The sequence below is a fragment of the Pinus tabuliformis genome, chromosome 3_2 (genome assembly GCF_031772625.1).
Source record: "Pinus tabuliformis cultivar Carrire ecotype Pingquan chromosome 3_2, CPIR1, whole genome shotgun sequence".
Lineage (NCBI taxonomy): Eukaryota > Viridiplantae > Streptophyta > Pinopsida > Pinales > Pinaceae > Pinus > Pinus tabuliformis.
Window position 1 is genome coordinate 312404192 of NC_142302.1, and position 24405 is coordinate 312428596.

The window sequence follows — 24405 nt, forward strand, 5'->3', positions numbered from 1 at the left end:
ACTATTGCTGTAACAAGTCTTACATTGGCTCCAATAAAACTCTCTTTTTTGTCTATAATATCCAACCCTTATTACCTCCTAGTTTTCACCATATATAGGAATACATTCCTCCTCTCTAGAAGGAGCTCGAAAGCCCTATTAACTACTCCTACATGCTACTAACTAATGCATTAATTACAAACATGCTGGGCTGTAATTACATAAAGTCCTAATCAAACTAAAACACTAATTCTTTTCTCCTCGCAGGCTTGATGCTTTCTTGAATGCTGTGACAGCTGTCCTCCTTTAGTTAAGTTGAGATGGTTGAGCTTACAGATGCGATGAATGCTGACTCGGGATGCTTGAAAGCGCTGATGGCTCATTTAATGACCAGAAGGTGTGCTCCTATTTATCGGTTTTTGTCTCCCAACATTCTCCTAAAATATAGCAGCCTGCTCCCAAATCTTTTAATAACCCCAAGTATGGAATGATGCCAGGTTTCTGATGTGTTGTAGGTGGTATTTGATAGACAGCTGTTCCTCTTCCTCAACTCCCACTCACCGTGTCAAACTAGCTGCTCACAGTATCACACTAGCTGCCCTGCGCTTTAAATCATCACCTACAGCAGTTTCGTAGCGCGCTACGAAACTGCTGTGTGATTTAAAAAACACAGTCCTCCTTTAAACTTCTCACAAAATTGAATAGCTGATGTTGCCAATCTTCGGTTTCACCTTTGCTATGCTGAGATTCAGAATCACATTCCTTGTAACATGAACCTTCATCAGATGAACCAACTGCAATTGATGAGACCACCATGATTTTACCATCTCACTGACTCAACACAGTCCATCAAGCAAAGGATGTAGTCCATTGTTTTCTTTGTTCATCAAAACATGGAAGGTAAGATGCCTGATACTTTCGCTACAGAGCGCAGAACTAGCAGCATTCTTATCAAAAATGTGATAAATGTAATCTCATGTAGCGCAAGTCTTCTGAGAGCCATGGTTCTTGGAATATTTACAATCTCCCTCTGAATTTGACTTGTGCTTTGGTAATTCTCTAAACTCCAAAACTTCTGTGGCTGGAAATCACCAACATCTTCAGCGATCTTATCCAAGGAAATGTCCTTCAAAAAGGACATGGCATCACCTAGCATGTAAACTTTGAGCTCAAATTCTGATGAGGCCTTGCTTACAGCCTGAGAAGTTTCTTGAGAAGAAGATGAGAAAATCTCCTCTTTGCGGTCTGAACACATTGTAGACTTTTAGGTTTCATCAAAGGCCGATGATGAAGTTTTACCACCCTAACCCTGTTCATGTCATCAACTAGAAGCAATTCTGCTTTCCCCAGGAATACACTGCATCCATATTATACTTGTTCTCCCAGAAAACAATTCCAACATAATTTCAACACCTGTTCAATCTATATTCCGGAATGATTCATCAAACCTGTATATTAAAACCTTGGATACTTGTGCGAATAGGATTACTCCCACGCAGAAATGATCCTAGCTTTGGGGACATGTACAAGTTTAGCCAATTACATACTCTGTCATGGATAAAAATTAGTAACTCAACAGATCTCAGAAATGCCGCCTTTTTAATATCTTCTGTCTCAGGATCACAGCACACTATTTCAAATGGATCCGAAAAAGACGGGACAATGCAATGCATGGAATTTGAAATTAATTCATCTAAATCTTTCTTTGACAGCGCATACTCCCTACAGAGAACATCTGTCACAAGATTTCCGGGAGTTTCAGTTCCTTTAACAGCAATAATCATACACGGCAAATGGCGCAACACCACAGCAAAATTTGCGGCTTCTCTTTTCGTTTGATAAACACGTCCTTTTCACAGTGTGTCAAGAGGTCGATTCACAAATTTCAAATACACCTCAGCACAACCCCGCCGCCAACTGTCACCTTGTAATTCAGGTCTCCTGTTACGGTTTCAAGTGGTCAACACGCCTTGCTGATATAGCCACGCACATGGAAATATAATTGAGTTAACATTCCATAAGAACATTCTGGTGTATACATTTAATCAAACAATAGGCATGCGTTCTCCAAAGATGCCACACCTCCTTGAATTTCAATCATTAGGATCCATCATAAACTCTAATAATCCCGAAGACAAATCTTCCAAAATTGATTCAACCTTCATATTGATAAGGTTCTGGCTTTTAGCTTCCTCGACCTTCGACATGAACACTTTCAGAACTGCCTTCTTCATATCTGCCTTCGTCTTCTCCATATGATGCTTGTAATCTAACTTCAGATTGTCGACCTTGTGGCAATCAAATTTTATAGAAACCACTTGACACTTGGCATTTAATCACTTAGGACTGCGTGTGTTTTCTGCAGCATCAACCATATGAAGCCGGTGATCTCCACCATTCAATTGTGGGCCCACCCTCTCTTTCTCTACTGGCTGGCCATCGATCTAGTAGCCAAAAGCCCTGGTGTAGCACCTGTATTTTCACAAACTGATGCCCACCACATCAGGATATTCGCAATGCGCCATTTCGAGCTTTCAATAAATCACTTTATCATGGCAATAAAAGCAATATCGCCCTAATTACATTAAGAACCAGATTAGAACATGATTGCAGAAATGTATAATGAAGGACTTTCCCACTTGTCACCAAACCAATTCTTGAAAAGTTTGCCAAGACCAATTGGGTTATCATCAAACATACTGCAGCACCCAGTATTAGCAATTGCTATCAAACCAAACAGGAATTCCTGATCATCTTAGAGAATATGCTCACCCACAGCCCTTATTTTCTGGAACTCTAATGCTCTAAAATCTTTCTATGGGTGCAGAGGCTACAGATTGACGAAGAAGCCCTCACACGCTTGTATCTTACTTTAGAGCACTGTCATTCGGGAAGCATTCCCTTTGTAAAACCTCAAGGATTGAACTCAATGGCTAGAAGCCACTATGATGAAATGAAAGAATCTGGACAATTATCCTCGAGTGACCAAACCACTACAAGCAAAGAGGTAGTAGATGGACTGTCAACCTCATAGAAGATACCAATTTTAACAAATAGGTATCATTTCTTTTTGCTGCTATAATGTGATAAAATTATGTACATTTTTTAGAACAATCATTACAAAGAGGCCTGCTGTAATGGGTGTAGGGTAGGATTTATCAGCTATTGGCCACAAGTTTGAATCCCAATTAAAGCACACTGCAGCATCTGACAGTGGAATGCTATCAAACCTGAACCCCAGATCATCATAGGCAATATTCTCACCGCAGTTACCTTGTTCTACTCAGTCATAATAATCTTCTCATCGTGGCTTAGGAAGTCCACCATCTATACTAATAACATCAACAGCTCCATTATTTGAAATACAAGCAGTCTCTGTTTCACCCAGATTTTGCATGTCATAATTAGCTTCTGGGACAATCTTAAAGCCAGCAAACATTGAAGCGGTTTCAACTGCATTCCTTACATTGCCTTTCTCATCAAATGTGCAGCCTTCCAAGAGGCCACGAATTCTATGATTCTGAATATTAAAATAATGCCAAACTGGATTTAACTCGGGCTCCAACTTCAATAACAGTATGATGGTGTTCTCAAGCTAAGATACATCAGATGCAACAGGCCGAGGCTCGTACTGCATTCAAGGGTGCGCAGTCCTTCCCTTAAATATCTGTCATTTCCTAATTTCGCAGCGCAGCCATTGTAAGGTCAGTGTTTTCGCTACGAAATCACTAAAACATATGGCGCTGCGAAACTGTTAACAAGTTTATGCGCTGCGAAAACACCTTGTCTTTTAGATATGCTAAAAAATTTTGACAACAGACTTTTTAGTGATAACACATTGAATAAAGAGTTTAGCTGGACGAAACTAGAGACACAGTCGATCATAGGGTTCAAGGAGATCATGATGTTGCCAGGTGAAACCCCTTGGGATCTAGATTAGAGACTGAAGAGTACAATCCGAGAGGCTAACATGACGTTAATGGATGCGAAACACCGTGCATGGTTTGTGTTGTCTTTGATGCCACATCTTACGACGGCGCTGTCACAGCAGAAGATATCAACCCAGGTTGAAGCGTTACAGATAGCGATGAGGTTGCAGTGAGGTTGCATGAGATTCCAATACAAGATCCTGGGTTGGGAGTTTAGCATATCCACGTGCAACTATAAAACTTATGCTTGGAGATGCAGAGTTTGAAACAGGAGAAGGCGCCCCATCCAGAAGCGCACGAAGAAGTGTGGTGCATAAAATGTAGAAGCTAGGGCCATGATAAGGATCATTGTCTAGTATTTGCGAACTATTTGGCAGGGGGGACCAATGCCATTGTGACCAGAGGCACAGGTGGGGCCAAGCGCGGTGCCCTCGCTTTGGTGCGTGATCTGTCAGGTGGGAGGAAAGCACACCACAGACAACTGTCACCTACTGCAAAAGTTTACCTAGACCCCCTAGCAACTATTTTACAATTTTTGTAGATCGGTGGGCCACGATGAATGAGACTGCCATAGTTATGAATTGTTGATGGATCGAACACCTACCTACAGGATGTAGATTGAGGCACGAGGTCAGGATCCAGCTGCAACGATAGCGCGCGGTGGTTTCTAGGGGCGAGGATGAGGATGAGGAGGAATGGGGCCAGGAAGGGGCTGCAGGCAGCTAATCTGTTATAACTGTGGAGGACCAGGGCACTACGTGCATGATTGTACCAACTCGACCAGAATATCATGCCCCTACTGCGAGTAGTTCAATCATGAAATGATAGATTTCCCCATGCTAATAGCGCAGATATGTGAGAAAAAGGCAGCACAACCTACGCCAACACAGAATGTCCAGATGATGAGGTGCGAACCACGTGAGGAATACACCAACATGAACATGATGCTCAGAAGTGGCATGGCCATAGGGGAAGATAAGGGGAAACTAACTGAGGATGACCCAGGCTTTTGCAAGACCCCTACAAAGCAGCCTGAGTTTGACTTGGAACGCGTGAAGAAGACACATATGGAAGCTAAAAAGAGCTTCGCGGAGGTCTCTACTTCAGGTAGTAAGGATCCACCCGAGCCGAAAATGGATCCCTCGATGCTAACTACCTTTCTAGAGACATGTATGAAGTTTCTATGTGACAATAAGGCATTTAAGGGATTGCAAGAGTTGATAACTAGATGCGCAAGGTCGGATAGACCTCACATGGTTCGGAAACTAGGAAAACATGCTTTGTGCACTGGATGGGAAATGTGATTAACGACGCAAATTGGCTACTATGAGATGGATCAGATCATTCTGGACTTAGGCTTGGATGCAAACGTGCTACTTAAACAGACATTGGAATGCATGGGCGGGCCCACATTACAATGGTCCATAGATCTTACCCATGGGGAGATTGCAAGGAGTCACAGTGGATATAGAAGGCGCGAGCATGCAAACAGAATTTGAGGTAATAGAAATTATGGATGATAGTAACCCTTACCCTGCGTTGCTAGGGATAGACTAGGCCACGAATATGAATGGAGTCATTAATTTAAAGAAATGGAAGATGATGTTTGAGAAAAGGTCCCTACGTGTAGTTATCCCACCAGACCCAGCTAAAGGAGCGCACTACACTGAACTTGTACGCGATGACGGAAGTGATGATGACTTGGATTATATCTACAAAATAACTGCGCAAGATCAGGATTGGGTAAATCTGACTACGAAAGGATGGCTACCGTGGGTGTGCATAGATTCCTTAGATTCAGAAGAAGAAGATGAACATTGGCATAATTGGTTGAGCCAAGTAACAATGTTAAATTGTAATATGATGACTAAATCACTGCGTTGCGTATCAGTCCAGGATCGAGATCTACCAATGTATGATGGGTTGACAGTGGTGGACAAATTTCTGACCAAGTTTGAGAATGCGGTACCAGAGCACTAGAGGTTCGATGTATTAAAATGGGCGTTGCATGCAATGCCTGCGCGTTGGTGGGGAACACAGGAAGGAACCTTTGAAGACTAGTGTGGTTGCAGGCGGATGATGCAAATAAGGTTTGGGAAGTTGGAACTATGAATAACTAAGAGATATGATGGACGTGATGACACACACATGCACCTCACCAGATGGACCAAGGCCTATGGAGAAGAACCCTAGCCAGAGTGGGTCCACTTATTTTATCATACCCTAGATGTCATCCCAAGGAACTGGTATACTGATACAGAACTTAGACATGGTACAGGTGAATGGGATATCTTGCACAAAGGATTTTTATTAACGTTCTTATTTGAAGATCAATGGATAGATACTGTTGACGATGCATTGCAAGTTGTGAAGGCCGCCATTTTCAAAATACCGCTGGAACCAGAAGAAATAGTCCAGCATGAGTGGTCGCATTAGTTGAGCCAGGCCCTAGAATGTTACAACGTGTAGATAGAAGATGATGAGGATGACCCCAGAAAGATCAATATTCTAGAAACAAAAGGGAGTCGTGAGGTGCGCGGCCCAGCGATCGAGGACCCTGAAATCACCGCGCCACTGAAAATGAAGCAACTGAACGTTGGTACAGAGGAGGAGCTGAAGTATGCAATGCTTGGAGATTATTGGGACTATGCCACAGTGAATAAGGTCATCGAGTTACTTCGCGAATATCAAGACTTATTTCCGACCAAAATAACTGAGTTAAAAGGGTTCCTTGATGATCTAGGGATGATGAAAATAAATCTGAAACTTGATACGAAGCAGTTAACCAGCGACCTTACCATCTGAATCCAAAGTACAAAGAGAAGGTTCGCGAAGAATTGGACAAAATGCTAGCACAAGAATTATTGAACATGTGGAAGAATCTGATTGGGTGAGTCCTATGATAGTACAAGAGAAGAAACAGAAGGGTGAAATTCGAATCTACATGGACCTCTGGAAACTGAATGACACCTGTCTTCATGACCCATTCCCAACACCATTTACGGATGAAGTTCTAGAGAATGTTGGTGGACAGGAAGCATACTCATTTACGGATGGGTTTTCAAGGTACCATCAGATCAAGATCGCGCCGGAAGATAGAAGCAAGACCACCTTTGCGACTAAATGGGGATGTTTTTAGTACACAGTTATGCCCTCTGGGTTAAAGAATTCCCCAGCGATATTTTCACGCATAGTAGTGGCCACATTCAAGGAATTCATCCATAATTTTCTGGAAGTTTATTTTGATGATTGGACTATATTTGGGCTAGTCAAGAAACATACTGTGAGCTTACGGTTGATGTTGGATACTTTCCGATGTCACTAGATTACACTAAATCTAAATAAGTGTACTTTCCTTGTCCCCTTCGAAAACTTGCTTGGCCATGTGGTCTGCAGACAAGGCATGATGGTGGACCTAGTGAAGATCATTGTCATACTCAATTTGTAAGTGCCGCGTAGCGTCAAACAACTCCCAACCACATTGGGACACTGGATATTATCATAAGTTTATTAAGGGCTATGCACAAATCATGGCACCAATGGAATAGTTGTTGAAGAAAGATGCTACATACTGTTGGAATGATGATTGTAAGAGAATTCTGGAGGTTCTCAAGGAGAAAATGGCGTTCGCTCCCATTTTGGTTTTCCCAAAATGGGACATCGATTTTCATGTCCATTTTGATGCATTGTGTATCACATAGGGAATTGTACTCACGCAAGAAGGAGCGGAAGGAATTGATCACCTGATCACGTTCACAAGTCGACGATTGTCCAAAGCTGAAAAGAACTACTCCACTACTGAGCGTGAGGGGTTGGCGATGGTATACGCACTCCAGAAATACCGCCACTATCTACTCGGGGGACACTTTAAGATGTATACTAATCATTCCACATTAAAATACTTAGTGAATAAGCCTGTGTTGGGGGGGCACATTTGTAGATGGTTTTTATTGTTTCAAGAATATGATTTCGAAGTCATCGTAAACTCGAGACGTCTAAACATTGACCCAGATCACCTGTCCCGAATTGAGAATGGTGAAGAGCCCACAAACTTAGAAGAAGGTCTACCTGATGCATATATTTATGTAGTGCACGTCACGGATGGCCACTTTGAGGATATAATCCACTTCTTAACCATAGGAACCATGTTGCAGGGGTATTCAATTCAGCAAAAGAAAGCACTGGTGATATGCGCAGTAGACTTTACTGTTATTGCAGGACACCTCTACAAAATGGGCAACGATGAAATATTATGAAGGTATGTACCTAAATTTGAGCAAGGACAGATCCTTGTAGAGGCACATGCAGGGGTTGCAGGAGGACATTATGTGGGATGCACAACAGCATAGAAGATTCTTCGCGCTGGACTATGGTGGCTAACTTTACATCAAGATTCAAAAGTGTATTGTCGGGAATGTGACATATGTGAACAGACTGGGAAACCATCGTAGAGGGACGAAATGCCACTTAATCCACATATGACACTGCAACCGTTTGAAAAATGGGCGATCAACTTTTTGGGGCCTATCACACCTCAGGGAAAGATGGGTGTGCGCTATATCATCACCGCGACAAAATACTTGACCCAATGGATGGAAGCACAGTTGGTTAAGGACTGCACAACCACTACAGTTACAAAATTTTTGTTCAAAAATGTGTTGACACAGTTTGGATGCCCAAAAATTCTAGTGAGTGACCGCAGAACGCACTTCCTGAATGAGACTATCAGCATGCTCACTGAGGAATTCGAGATATATCATCAACAGAGTACACTGTACCATCCACAAGAGAATGGGACCATCGAAGCATTCAACAAGATTTTGGAGACTGCGTTGACCAAGGTATGTAATCCGTAGTGGAACAATTGGGATTTGCACATACCTGTTGTGCTATGGGCATACCTAACCACGTGCAAGAAATTGATAGGCCAGACACCTTTCCGGTTAGTCTATGGCATGGAAACCATGATCCCAATGGAATACATTATACCTAGTTTGTGAATAGCAACGATGATAGGCATGGCAGACTGTGGAGCACTGGAAGAAAGGCTTGCGCAACTGGAATAACTAGAGGAGGAATGATTTCTAGCAGGATTCCATCAGCAAGTATAGAAGCAGTGCGAAAAGGCTTGGCATGATCGCCATATCAAGTTATGCACATTCAAAGAAAACGATTTAGTATTGCTATATGATAGTAAGTTTGAGAAATTCCCTGGAAAACTTCGGATGCATTGGTTGGGACCATATGTAGTCAAAGAAGTCACAGATGGAGGCGCGGTGTAGCTCGACAAGCTTAATGGAGAGCCCTTCCCAGGAAGAGTAAATGGAAATTGCCTGAAGCTCTACATGGGTGGGCAGACTGCCTGACTAACCGACCGAAGTACTGACTCACTGCTCCACACAGTTGAAAGAGATCACGGCACAATAAAGCAGTCTGTGGGGGAGCTGCGCGACAACAAGGGTGTGCGTAGAATTGGTATGTGACAAGGGTCGTGGTTGCGCAAAAGTGGCTGCGCTGCTATGTGAACAAACAGGGACGTGACCATTGCTGTCACTGTTCATGACAAGATGTATGAGTTACGGTGAATAGGAGTGGGTGGCGGGCAATTAAGAAATGAAGTACGAGCTAGATCTGGAACGATCTATAATAGACTTAACGTTAATGCGCCAGAAAAGGAAGGAATAGCTGAATTTGAAATTCAAACCGCTTATAAATCACAGGGGGGCATCCACCGAATGATCTGTGGTATCAAGAGAAGTGAGCTATTGTGCCATCCCGCCGGTGTGGAACTGTTGATCATTGACGCTAAAGGAGTAAGCCCAGGGGTTGTGATATGGCCATAGTGTGGTGTCAACAGCCGCAGACGTCGCGCTGAGTTCAGCATCGATGGTAGGGGATGTACCAAAGATTCTGGAACATGAAGCAGAACTGGTCGGGATGTTGCTGCCTAAACCACGGGCTAGTTGGCGACCCATGAAAGATAAGGGAAAGACCGTGAATATGGAGCCAAATGATGGAATTGTAGTTAACAGTTTGTCTCTGATGCACCTTGAATATTGGGATCTCGCAAACAGCAACATCTTTCTTGCAAAAATGCAACACAAGCTGCAGCAGACAGTGCAAATAGTAGACCAGAAATTGGAGACTTGCTGCTTTCGCACAAAGAGTTCCCGTGTGTGGCACCCCAGCTTGAGGTAAAATCCTATGAGGGGGTGCTCTGTGTTAACCGAGCAGAGCAGAATGAGAATCATCGGTTGTGAGAACTAGTAGAGGCAATGGAGCAGGAGCTTGAAGAAGAGTTGTAGGAGATAAAGAGGGAGCAGAAGAACATAGTGCATCACTCACAGGGATGGTGGATAGCGAAGCCTTGGTAGCATGTATTGCTACAGTGACGAGTGACTTGGGATGAGTCACGATGATTGTGTTGGGGGCCTGTTGGGTAGCAGAGGCCCCGCGTAAGGGTTTTGGGGCTTCAAGCCCATAAGTTAGGGAATGATATTGCAAAAGGTTCCGCGAAGTGTGCGGAGCGCGAAATGTAATAGGTTGAGTCAAAGTATTGTCCACCCGAAAATAATGTAAAATAATAAAAAGTGAGTCAGCCTGCCCATGGTTTATGGACCATGGGAATGTATAAATAGAGCTAGGCTCTAAGGGTAAAGGCAAAGTTTGGGAAGATCAAATGTATTATGGGCTAATGAAAGTAATATTCGCTCTGAGTCTGTAAGTGCAAGCCACAAGGTTTAGTTGTTAGATAGCGGCTCCGCAGCTGTGTGCGCAGAGGCCTGATAGAGTCTGCAGCTGTGTGCGTCGACCCTTGCAGCTGTGTGTGTAGGGCAGGAGGTGGATTGTATTGAAACGAAGACATTAATAAAGATAAGTTGGTTCTCAAATATTGCATTAGTTCTGAAATATTGTGGATCTATTTATATTCTAGTTTTTGCATCTGTTATATGATTTTATTCTTGTCTTTAAGAATTATGATAGTGCGCACTGGGTATTACTTTTACATGTTTGCTTAAAGACCCTAAGAAGTAGATCTGATCTATAATAAACACATATAAGAATAAGAATCTAGGAAGCACTTGTCGCGGATCTATGCGAAGGACGGACAGCTGCGCAGAACAATGCGATTATGCATATTGGTTCACAATCCTTCTAAGTTCTCATCAAGACATCCTTAGGGTGCGGAAACTTGGTTCCAGCACCCTGCCCTACTACCTCGGGTGAGAATTCAGTCCACGCTCAATGGACTGTTGCCGAAGGGGCCGGTAGTGCGAGATTTGTTTGGCTAAAACACTTCCGAACTTGGGTCAGGCCCCAAGAAGCCAACATAGCTCATGGGGATGACATCCATGGTGTGACAGAACAAGTGCACCCATTCAGGTTGGGGCTATGCTCAATAGGCCTTAGCTCATTTGCCCAAGTGTTAAGACGGATCATCCTTCCCATCATACTTTCCCATCACTCGTACCTTCATCTTCCCAAAGCATGTTCTCATCATCCTCCTATACTCGTGTTAGTCATTAAAACTACCCTTGTGCGTACCCCACCATCTCACAGGCATAGCACGCAGTACCTAGTCCAAAGCCAGGAAGTGCTACTTCTTTGGTACTTCCCTCTCAAATGCATCCAAAAACACATCCACATCATTCAAGCCATCATAAGTAGGAAGATTTCTTACCTCTGATGACACAGTGCAACGACCAGGTCATCATGTTACAGCTCAGTGTAGTTACTTCATGTAGTCGATTCTTCTAGCGTTCTAATTCTTCATCCGAGTCTAAGGTGTAGGAACTCTCGCGATCCCATTTAATTCGTCCATTCACTCTCGGATTCACCCAATCTTGGTCTCATGCTCTTATCTTATATATGCAGTCCAAATCGTCACCGCTTTCGTAATCATGGATCGGTTCGAGATAGCGCAATCCTTTTGCAGGATCTAAGGGTACTATTACGCGAAGTGATTTATTTTCAAATACCATCTTTCACTTCTTTAGGTTGATTACTCAGTTCATGTTAGTAGCCCAGTCAATGCCAAGGAGTGCAGGGTAGGGGTTGTTGTCATCCACAATTTCTATTACTTTAAACTCAGCCAATGCGCTCGCGCCTTCAATATCTATAGTTTCTCCCTGCAACCATCCCATGGGGATGATGTCTTGCTGATTTTCCATCCTTAACCAAATTTGAGACCACTACGGCGCCAGTCTCCCCATCTGCTCCTAAGTCTGCTTTGGCAAAACGTTCGCATCTAACCCCAGATCTTGAATAACTTGATCCATTTCATATTCTCCTATCTGCACGATGAGTCTCATCTCATGTCCTGTCCTTGGATTATTCTTACCAATCTTCTATACCACGCGCGGTTCACTCAGAGTGTTTCTGACGCATCTATTTATAAGGTCCTGTAACCCCTTCACAGCCTTCCTATCACACAGCAGCTTCATGTAGGTTTCTAAAAAGGCCATAAGCATAGAAGGGTCCATTACCTGAACTGGTTTATCTTGGCTCCCTGAGGTAGAGGCCTCAGCGAAGCTCTTCTTTGCTTCCATGAACGTTTTGTGTGCGCGCTCCAAATCAAATTTAGCCTCCTTCTCTGGAGCTTTGCGAACCCACTGTTGTCCTCAGGTTGTTTCCCGTTATCATTGCCCATTACAATTCCACTTCAGAGAACTATATTCGCATTCAGATCTTCTTCGCAAGGCTCAACCCTCATCATTTGCAGGTTCTGAGTCAGCTGCGGAGGTAGCACCCCCTTGTCGTGTATCCTTGCTATCAGTGTAAGACAATCCTCAGTCTCATCATCAAAATAAGTATAATATTTGCATGACAGGCGTGTTGGGTTAGTGCATTCATGGGCATAGCTTCCTGGTCCTCCAAAATTGTAACAAATCAACTATCCTCAACCTCTACCAAAACCTCCTCTGCCTCGGCCTCGTCTATGCCCTTAAAATCTTGTCCACACCATCCCAGTGCCCTAGTCAGGAGGTTGCGTTTCTACCTGAACTCTATAGGCGGGTGTTCTATCAATCATGAATTCATAACTTTGGCAATTGCACTCCTCATGCCCTACCGACCTACAAAATTTGCAAAACAATTGTTGTGGTGTTTGTATAAACTTCTGTAGCAAATGAGAATTATCAATCATGTGTTTTCTTGCTACCTGACATATAGCAAACCACAATGTAGGCCCCATGCTCGGTCCTGGTTGGGCTTCTGGCTTCAAAGGCATCAGTCCTTGTCCTGCAATATAGTTTTCAAAGAATGGGCAGTGGTCTTTGTCATGCTCCTGACCTTTACATTTTAGGCGCCATATCTCTTCGTGCACCTTTGATCGAATTATTTTGTCCTGCTTCAAACTTTGCATTTCGAGGAAAATATTTTGCAGCTACGCATGGATATGTTGAACCCCTAGACTAGGATCCTGCATCAGTGTTTCATGTAGTCTTACGGAAATCTCCAAGGCCTCCACCTGAGCTGTAATCTTCTGGTGTGATAGCGCAACCCTTAGGTGAGGTGGGAGCGAAGCCACAAACCATTCTTGGTGCTGCCCATCCGTTAAACTCATGTTAACTTCATAGATAGTACACTTTAACCTCTGATCCAACTACCAAGGTGTCTCACCTGGATTCATCGTGATTTCCTCGAACCCCACAATCGATTGCGCCTCATATTTAGGCCTACTAAAATCTTTATTTAGTGCAGTCTAGATATCTACCAATGCAACATTTAGTTATCATTAGAGTACTTGATGTACCAAGCTAGCGTGCGATCCTGCAAAGTACTAACTAATGTCGCCTTCTTTAGGTGATCGTCTATGATGCCTTGAGCTTCCCATACAGATTTCATGATGAACCAAAATTGGTCTGGGTCCTCATTTCCGAAGCCCTTAAATAATGGCAGCTTCATTGAATTCACCGTGTTGAACTTTGGTGGAGGTGGTAGTCACGGGAACCCTTGTTTTATCAACTAAACTGCACTTCGCGAAGAAGCCTTCACTACTCCTTCGTCATCACTAAAAGGAGGTGAAATTAGTGGGCTATATTCATGACCCTTTCTTCCTTCATTCCTATAAGTCATTCCACTTCATGTAACTCTGAACATCAAGGTAGATTCATAACCCTCTTTTCGCACAATAACATCTTAATCCAAGTATTTAAAGACTTTAGGTACTTACCTCGCAGACCTTTGAAAAGCGTCATTCCGCCTCACTGTAACTAACTGAGGTATCGACCGTGAATTAAGTCACAAACCCTCCTATGATATGATTGAGACAATTATGGACAACGTAAATGATCTTATCCTCATAGGCTTCTAATCTCTGTACTAACTCTGGGGTCTAGATAATAGGACCTGCAAGCCTCTACCTTCCTTGGTTATTCGATAGATCTACGATCCACTCATATAAATCAACTAAAAGGAAAAGAAAAATATCTCCTGGATTTTTGTATACAGGTACCTGTCTAGCCACTGTTCCTTCGTCAGCCACAGATTTCTATTCTCCTTCACCACTAATTCATGGATTTTGCTATCCAACCAGCCTTCGATCTCTTTCTTAGTTCAATTCCAGTGACATGACATTACACATACCTTATGTAGATTCCCTGTCCTCTCAACGAAACCATTTGTTGGATTTGTGGGCCCTGACCCAGGTTCAACGTTAGTAAGCCAAACAAATCCCTACACTATTGGCCCTTCTGGCATTAGCCCGTGAAGTGCGGACCAAAGTCTCACTCGAAGCAGTATGGGGGGATGTTAGAACCAAATTTTTGCACCCTTAGATGGTCATGATGTCGTTTTATACCCCTTTCTCCTGCCTTCACACAGGTCGCTAAGCCTTAGGGCTTACCAATCTACCCTCTATCCTGCCCTTCAGTACCTTCACGAAGGTGCATGATTGACCTTCACATAGCCTTAACCAGCGGTTCAGGTACTTTCGCGCTCCTATGATGATTTATTGTATAGGTTCCCAAGTTATCTCGAGTTTTTTACTTATTCTACCAATCAATTACAATTACCATTGCTTGAACTGATATTCTTATTTATGTTCAATTAACAGATATAATCACATACATTTTCATATCAAACAAACATTGTAATATAAACCCATATCTTAACGCAATATAATCAGATGCATTAATAGAGACTAAATACACAGTAATTGCGGAATACTTCTCTTTATTGATATCTCCATTTTAATATAGACTTTATCCACCCTGCGCACATAGCTGTAGGGGTCTGCGCACTTAGCTGCAGACTTCTACCCTAGTCCTCTACGCACTTAGCTGCAGAGCCTCCACATATGCTAAGACCCGAAAACACTAGACTTATCCAATCTAGATCACTCTGTAGAAACCATTTCAACTCTACTTCGCTACTAACTACTTATATCTTACTTACTCAGCTCATTTTTATACAATCCCATGGTCCGCGGACCATGGGTAGATCTTTACAACTGACTTGACACTTTACAAAATAAGTGTGGACAACCATTTATGAATTTTGGCACCTTCACGCTCCCCGACCACAAAATTTGGAGACTTTACAACTTTATTACAAAATTGTCCCAAAACATGGGCTTTTAGCCCCAAAATTGCTCTTAGGGGAACTCGTTCCCAACAGTGTTAGTAAAGAACTGAGACAAAGGCTTCAAACAAAAGAAACACCATTAACCAAAAAACAAATAATGAGGCCTTTAAGGATGGAAAATTTCATACAAGGACACTCCTATAATTGTCTAAACATTGTCACCATCATGCTGATCAAACAGAAAAGATGACAATTGTCATCAAAGTTACGACAAAAATATATGTCACCATCTAACTTTCTCCGCTAAAACAAAACTGCAGAAGGAGTGAGATTGAATAGTCTTCACTATTAGCACATTTTCCTCCATGAAAATCAATTGAGGGAAAAATGGCAATAAAAAATTGACGCGACATGATGATATGAATTTTGCAAGAGTTTGTTCAATTGACACCATGACCATCCATCAATCCATTCATAAACGATATTGATGGTTGAAACTGGTCCATGATTCATTCCTTCATGTCTCTTTTGTAACAACATGAATGTAGGAATAGTAATTGACCAGTAATGTTGATGCTTGGGTAATTTCTTTTGATGAGGATCTGTATATAGCTCATTTTTTGTTTTTTCAAACTCAAAGTTGGGTGCCACAACATTTTGATCTGGAATGACAATAGAAGCCATGTCATCAATATGTTTATTAGGAGAATTTTCTTCAGGTGCCTCATAGTTAGATGTAGTTGATGAGACAACAACATGATCATATCCAAGACCTGCTCTTGATGTATACACACCAGGGTTAATAGGAACAACAATTCCTTACCTATTCTTCCCAAGTCCTCATCCAATATATCCCATTTTTCTTAGTAATGAGGATCCAATACTAGTAGTATGGTTTTCAAAACTGGGTGTGACAAAGGCATGTGATGAGTCACGATTATGAACATCAGGCTTTTGGAATTCAACATCAAGTGTGGAAGAAGTAGAGGTTGGCACCTTAACATCAACTATCTCCATCTCAAATTTATGAAGAAAACTAACTTCCAATTCAAGTTCCTGCTTAGATTCTTGTAGCGTTTGAATGACCCCATCCTTTTTAATCAACTGTTGATACAATGAATCATAATATTGTTTCAAAATTTGATATTGTCCCAATTTTTTTTCTTTTAAACAATCGATCTCCATAATGTGTTGATTTTTTCCTCTTCCAGCCACTTCTTCAAATTTTTTGTTCTTGAGTCAGAAAAGACTGAACTTCCTCCTACTATTCATCAAGGAGGTCAATCTTCTCATGAAATTCATCTGCAAGCATATGGAAGTATTTTCCCATGGTTGAACCCAGATGGTCAATATTTTGGAATTTTTCAACGCTTTAAGTTTTAAACCTATTTTTAAGTGTTGCATTTTCTTCTTACAAAGAAGCTACCACGGATTTTAACTGAAGGAATTCTTTACGAATTTCATCTATTGCCTTCTTCTCACAAATCTCCTACAATCTTTTATGCATCTTGAAAAGACGAAGTTGGAAAATATGTTTCCGCTAGCCACAAAGACAAAGTTAAGGATGACAACAAAAGATGTTTTTCCCTTCCAATCAAGGAGACAAATAAGATCAATCCACTTTAAGACTCCACCACTAGCCAACAACTAGTATTTCACAACCACCAAACAAATATATAAAACTAATGTTCCCATCATCCGTTTTTTTTAACATGCCTTTTTCCTCCTTAAAAGGTTATGGTCAAATTAAAAGAAATGGGAAAATAAAAACAAGGGTCCTTTCTAGGATGCTTTCCTCCTTTCTAAAAGGAATAAGAATCGACAATTAAAAAATATAAAAGCTCAATGGGAAAATTAAAACATGTTGCACCAATATCTATGGTCATTTTCAGCTCTGACAAATTACAGTTCATGCCACCACCACACATATGATAGATTGTTAAATGAAGCCTCAAAACTAGAAATCGCCGCACTCTTCGATGAATACTTCAAGTGGGTGCTCCATTCAACGGATCCTAAGATTTGGTCTACTGAAATGCTTATAGGACTAAAAGTGTCAATGATTCAGTTATCATGGCTGAGACTGCAACAAGTATGCAGGAGGATGTGGTTAACTAGGGTCTAAAACCTCACCAAACCTTGCTAACAAAGAGATTCAGGGACAAGAAAAAATGTTAAGTGAGGGTGAAGATATGGGGTAATGCCACCACTTCGGTTTTCACTAGCTATAGAGCCACTTCTTTAGAGTCCATGCTCATCAAAAACATATACAAATCTAATGTATATGAAAGAAGATGAAAAAAAAATCATTAGGAGATTTTGTCTATATAATGAAAAAGCAATAATAAATGAAAAAATCAGATTAACTAGCAACTGGTCTCCTTTATTGCCAACGAATATATTGCCCACATAAATTGTAGGGGAAACCATGCTCATAGTCACCACTAGATTCTATAAGTAACTATCTCAAAATCAAGCTCGATTTTTCTATCTGAAAAAAGAAAATCAACTTTCAAGGAGGAGAATGAGTGAATAAGGGGGTGTGTGTTAGAAATTAATTAACGAAGCAATGAAATACAAAAAATATAATATGGAAACATAAATATGGAAATGCATAAAACAAGAGAGACACAGATATATGTGGTTCACCCAATTTGGCCTACATCCAAGGAGAAACAACCAGTCCTTCCTTTTATAATATCCAGCAAAATGTAGAGATACAACCTACAATAGATTCGTTGTAATTTACACTTTTCTCTCACAGAGTCTCCTCTCTTTTTCTCGCTCAGAATAATCATACACATCCGCAATATAATTCCGTCATATACACCAAGGGTTTCCTTCTAGGGAAAAACCCTAAATTAACATAACTTCTACCATCAAATCATTGTCCTAATGAATGGCCTAGATTGACTATGAAATTACAATATTTTACAAGGCATTTTTCATCTATTTTTAAATTCAAGGGTGCTACCCCCAAACACCATTGGGAGGGTCTTCAAAAGTAGCCATCACCCCCCTTAGTGGCTATCATACCAGTGGCGTTGCAACTTTGTTTAGGAACTGGGGTCCAACGTAGCTAAGACCTATGAATCAAGAAGATAATCAGGCTCCACACCCAACAATCTCCCACTTGGAGACTGATTATAACAACGTACCTCCTTCTTCATTTGTTGGACAATGCTATCACTTTGGACCTAGTCGTTTCTCATATTCATCATCATACTTGAAAGCCAATTCAATCTGAACATAATCTCCATTTCTCCCTGGTTACAACTTTTGTTAACATATCTATAGGATTTTGGCTAGTGTGTATCTTTTCCAGCTTTAACTATCCATCTTCCAATAATGACGATACAAATGGTACTTGAGATATATATGTTTAGTCTTGGAATGAAATGTTAAGTTCTTTTCAAGATGAATGGAACTCTGGTTGTCACTATATAACCTCCACATCTCCTGCTTCTTTCCCAATTCATACATAAACCTTTATAACCAAATAATTTCTTTACTAGCCTCTGTCGCAGCAACATACTTTGCTTCCATTGTTTAACGTGCAACAATGTTTTGCAATTTGGAAACCCAACTGACAGTTGTTCCACCTATAGTAAAAAAATACCCTATGGTTCTCCTCCTGTTATGTCTATCAACTTCCATATTTGCATCAACATATGCCTATAGAGCAATGTTTGAACAACCAAAGCATAATGCTTGATTTTTGATACCTCTCAAATACATGAGAATCCATTTCACTACAATATAATGTTTTTTTCCGAGATTTTTCATACTTACAACTCCAACTGCATGTACAATATCAAGCTTTGTGCAGACCATTACATACACTAATCTTCCAACTGTTTATGCATATGGAACTTTGCAGATATAATCCATCTCTTCCTGGGTCTTGGGACACATCTCCTTACTTTGTTTGAAATGGATAGCCAAAGGTTTACTAATTGGTTTTGGATTGTGCATATTAAATCTTTGCAACGCCTTTTTTATGTACTCACTATGAGATAATGTTAATTTGCGATTTTTCTTGTCTTTAGTTATTCTCATACCAAGGATTTGTTTTCCAACACCTAAATCCTTCATTGCAAATGCATTTTCCAATTTTCCTTTCAGGACATTTATTTCCTGGATGTTATACCCTACAACAAGCATGCCATCTACATACAATAAAAATATAATATAGCTTCCATCATTTTGTTTCTTAATATAAACATAGTGATAAGAATGACATCTAGTATAACCTTGTTCAGACATAAACTTGTCAAATTTTAGATACCATTGCCTTGGAGCTTGTTTTAGGTAATATATGATCTTCTTCAACTCGCACACTAATTTCTATGTCCCTCTGACCTCATAACCTTGTAGCTATTGCATGTATATTTCTTCCTCCAAGTCCCCATGGAGAAAGGCTATATTTACATCTAACTACTCAAGATGCAAAACTTTTGTTGCCACTAGACTTAAAATGGTTATGATTGAAGTTATTTCATAAACAGGAGAAAAAATTTCATCAAACTCTATACCTTTCTTTTGTGCAAACCCCTTCGCCAAAATTCTAGCCTTATACCTCTATTTTCCTCCATCTTCTTCCTTCAACTTGGAAACCCATTTATTTTGCAATGTTTTTTTACCTGCAGGCAACTTGACTAAGTCCTAAGTCTGGTTATGCATCAAGGATTTGATCTCTTTTACAATGGCTTGCTCCCACTTCTTCCTGGTTTCTATATGCATTACTTCTTCATATCTTTCCAGTTCACCAGAATCAATAAAAAATATATAATATAATGAAAGAGAGTGTTGTTCAGGGGCTCTACTTATCCTTGTAGATATTCTAACACCACTTTCAGGTGTTTGAAGTGCATGTTGTTGTTTTGGTTGCTGTTATTCCTGTGGCTACTGATCATTATGATTTTTAGGCACCTTTACAAATTTTTTTATCTCATCAAGCACTACATATTCTTTGTTTTCCTTTTATCCTTATACAAGATTTTTTCATTGAATATGAAATCTCTACTCCTAATGATTTTGTGATTTTCATAATCATATATATATAACCAAAATCATTAACACCATATACAATAAAGGTACATTTCTTTGATTTTGCCACAAGCTTTGTTATGTTTTCTTTGATAATGTGGACAAAGACTTCACAACCGAAAGTATTTAAAAATGACTAGTTTACCTTTTTACCTATCCATGCCTCCTCTCGAATACCACCATCCAAATAACTTGAAGGCCCTATGTTTATTAGATAAACAACAATATCTACAACATTTGCCCAAAATTTTAAGGGCAATCCTGCATGAAATATCATGCACCTTGCGCACTCCATGACTTTCATGTTCATCATTTTTGACACACCATTTTCGTGTGGCGTTTCTCAAACTGCCTCCTCTTTGTGAATTCCATGTTCTGAAAATTAGTTATGAAACTCTTTGCTACAATATTCACCTCCATTATATGATCTGAGAAACTTCAACTTATTTCTTGTCTCATTCTCAACCAAAGCTTTCCATTTCTTGAATGTATCAAATACATCAGATTCATTCTGAATATAATAAATATAGTTTTTTCTAGTTGCATCATTAATAAAAGTAGCATAATAGCGAGAGTGACCAAGAGATGATATCTATGTTTTTACCCATACATCTATATGCACACGATCTATTTTTTCCCTCATATTTTCCTTCCCAACTCTAATAAATTTGATTCTCTTCTATTTTCCATAAACATAATTCTCACAGAAATCCAAATCAACATGCTTCAAAACTGGAAAAAAAATTTGACTGAAGAATATGCATCCCTTTCTCACTCATGTGCCTAAGCCTATGATTCCACAATGTTGTACCTACTCCTTTGGAGGCTAGAACATTAAAAAAGTTAGAAATATCATTTCACAAATACAATGTGCCAACCTTTTCTCCTTTGGCTATTACTAGAGCACCTTTAATGACCTTCTAGGTTTTGTTTGCGAACGTAGTTAGACAACCCTCGCGACCTAAATGCCCTGCTGAAATTGGTTTTTTCTTCAAATCTAGAACATTCCTTACCTCTTTCAATAGCCATTGGGTTCCATTTTGTTTCTTTCTAAAAACCTAACCAATTCCAATAATTTTACAGGGTTTATCATCACCCAAATGAACATGTAAAAACTCTGCTTGAATATAGTCGAAAATGTTTTCTATGAGTTGTAGCATGGAATGAAGCCCCTGAATCAATCACCCAAGCATCAATAATATTTTCTAAAGAAAGAATCAAATCATATTGCAACACATCACTTGTCACATTTGCTTCATGATTGTTCTCTTGCTACCCATCTCCTTCTTTTCCTTTCGGAGATTTGCAGTCTCTCTTTAGGTGCCCTTTTATCCCACATTTCTAGCACACTATCCCTAATCTAGATTTGGATCTAGCTTTTCTTGATTTACTGCAATTTTTTGGGCTCCTTCCTCTTTCTATTTTTCTTCCTCTTGTCTCTGCAGTCAAAGCATTACTTGATGTCTAACCAGATATTTTTCGTTGCATTTCCTAGCTAAGGATGGCACCAACAACATCATTAAACTTTAAAGTGCTAGATCCAAAGAGAAAGTTACTAATAGCCATAAATAAGCCATTCCAACTTTTTGGAAATCAACACAAAAATATCATAGCCCTAACTTCATCATCACAATTTACCCCTATAAAACTTAACTGACTAGTAACCATGTTAAAGTAATTTAAATGATCAAAAATAGATCCATCTTCTGGCATCTTCATATTAAATAGATACTTCATAATAAATTACTTATTTGAGGCCCAGGGTTTTTCATACATTTTGCCCAATGATGTCATTAAACCTTCTGTTGTCGTTTCCTTTGAAATGTTGAATTCCACTAACACTGGTAGACTTAACCATATTGTTCTTAGTTCTTTTCTGTCGAGAATATCCATTTTTGTGTTTGTCATACTCATCGTCTTCTTTGATTTTCCACTCAATGGTAGGTACAAACATTTCTAATACAAATAATTTTCCATCTTCATCTTCCACAATTGGTAATTTTGGCCGTTAACTTTCTCAACCCTAAACCTACGATATTCTGCCATTGCTCCCACTTGATCCAAGAACCCTTCTCTCTTACGATTTTATCAACTAAATGAACCTTCAGCTTTGATACTAGTTGTTAGAAATTAATTAATAGAGCAATGAAATACAAAAAATATCACGAAAACACAAATGTAAAAATGCATAAAACAAGAGAGACACATATATACATGGTTCACCAAATTTGGGCTATGTCCACGGAGAAGCAACTAGTCCTTTATTTTATATTATCCAACAAAATGAAGAGATACAACCTGCAACATATTTGTTGTAATTTACTCTTGTCTCTCACACAATCCCCTTCTTGCTTAGAATAATCATACGCAATCGCAATACAATTCCCCCATATAAACCAAGGGTTTCCTTCTAGGGAAAGAAACCCTAAATTAACATAACTTCTTCCGTCTGATCATTCGCTTAATGAACGACTGGGACTGACTACGAAATTGCAATATTTTATAAGATAAAATTTCATCTATTTTTAGCTTCGGGGGCGCGGCCCCCAAACCCTCGCCAAGGGGGGGGGGGGCTCTTTAAAAGTAGTCATCACCCCTTGGTGGTTATCATCTAGGAAAACATTGCTTCCCTATTTAGGAACTGGGATCCAACGTGGATGAGACCTCTGAATCAAGAAGACAATCAAGATCCACACCCAACAGTTTGATTGGTCTCTGAAATTTATCCTTGCACAGGACAGTGAGTTGGGCATAGAGTAATAACTTGGTAGATGTTAGACAGATCTAAGAGTGACTTTGGCACCAAAAAATCTAAGTGGAAGGAATTTCTATGTTTTCTTACACTTGAAAATATCCTATGTAGTCATCGTCATGGTAGGCTCCAAGGTATTGTTGAAAACACATCTAATATTTTGAGGCTTAGTGTTTATGCCTTACCTACTTTCAGCCAGAAATTGATCAAACTGGGATTGCCTAGCTGGCATCTGATGGATGCTCGTCCTTGTTGATATTAATGTGGCTAAGACTGGCATGCACTAGGGTTACTTCCTTGTGGCTAGGCAGTGTCACGTTATGTTGGATTCCATGTTACAAATACGAAGAGGCTAGATTTGCATAACGTCTTTGAAGGGAAGATCTACATATTTCTTAGATGTGATTTGAAACACAACCAAAAACCCATGACAAGAATAATTCATTCAATATCCACATTAGATAGAAACCATTATCAATCAGATAGATATGTAGATGTTGAAAGAAATTTAGAGGAATCCCTAAAATAAAAACCCCATTCAGATCATTAATCAGTTTCTAAACTCAAAGATAATTCAATAGGGAAGTAATCACCCACTCTAATACCATGTAAGAGTATTATAATATTTCTCACAATGTTATGTAAAAGTAGATAGAATACCTCCATTATATAGCAATCGAGGAGTGCCAGTGTCGGTTAAGGATAACTACGACAACTGGGAAAATACAAGTCCCTATGTGAGCTTAAAACTCACCATAATTATCTCATAGTGAAATGAGGTGTTGGAAAATACAAACTCCAACAAGGAGTTTCTATCCTTTATAATTGAGATATAAGGCATTTTTCTAAAATTAGGTATGATTTGAAAATACCTAAGAAATTGGTGGGCGTTCGGACATCAATTTTTTAAAATTTATTAAAATTCAATGCAACCTAACAAAATATCTAACACACTACAGTGGTTGATAAACATTCAAAAGAAGTATATGTTGAGCATATTCCTTTGAGAATCAACCTAGGTCATTAATTAAAAAAACAAAAAGAAAAAAATCAACAAGTCCTCATCCACCTTAAATTTAAATAGAAAGCCATCGACTAAATATTTGTTATGTTAATCCTCCTATTGAAATATAGTTTATACCTTTGTCTTTTCTTAGACAAAAATACAGA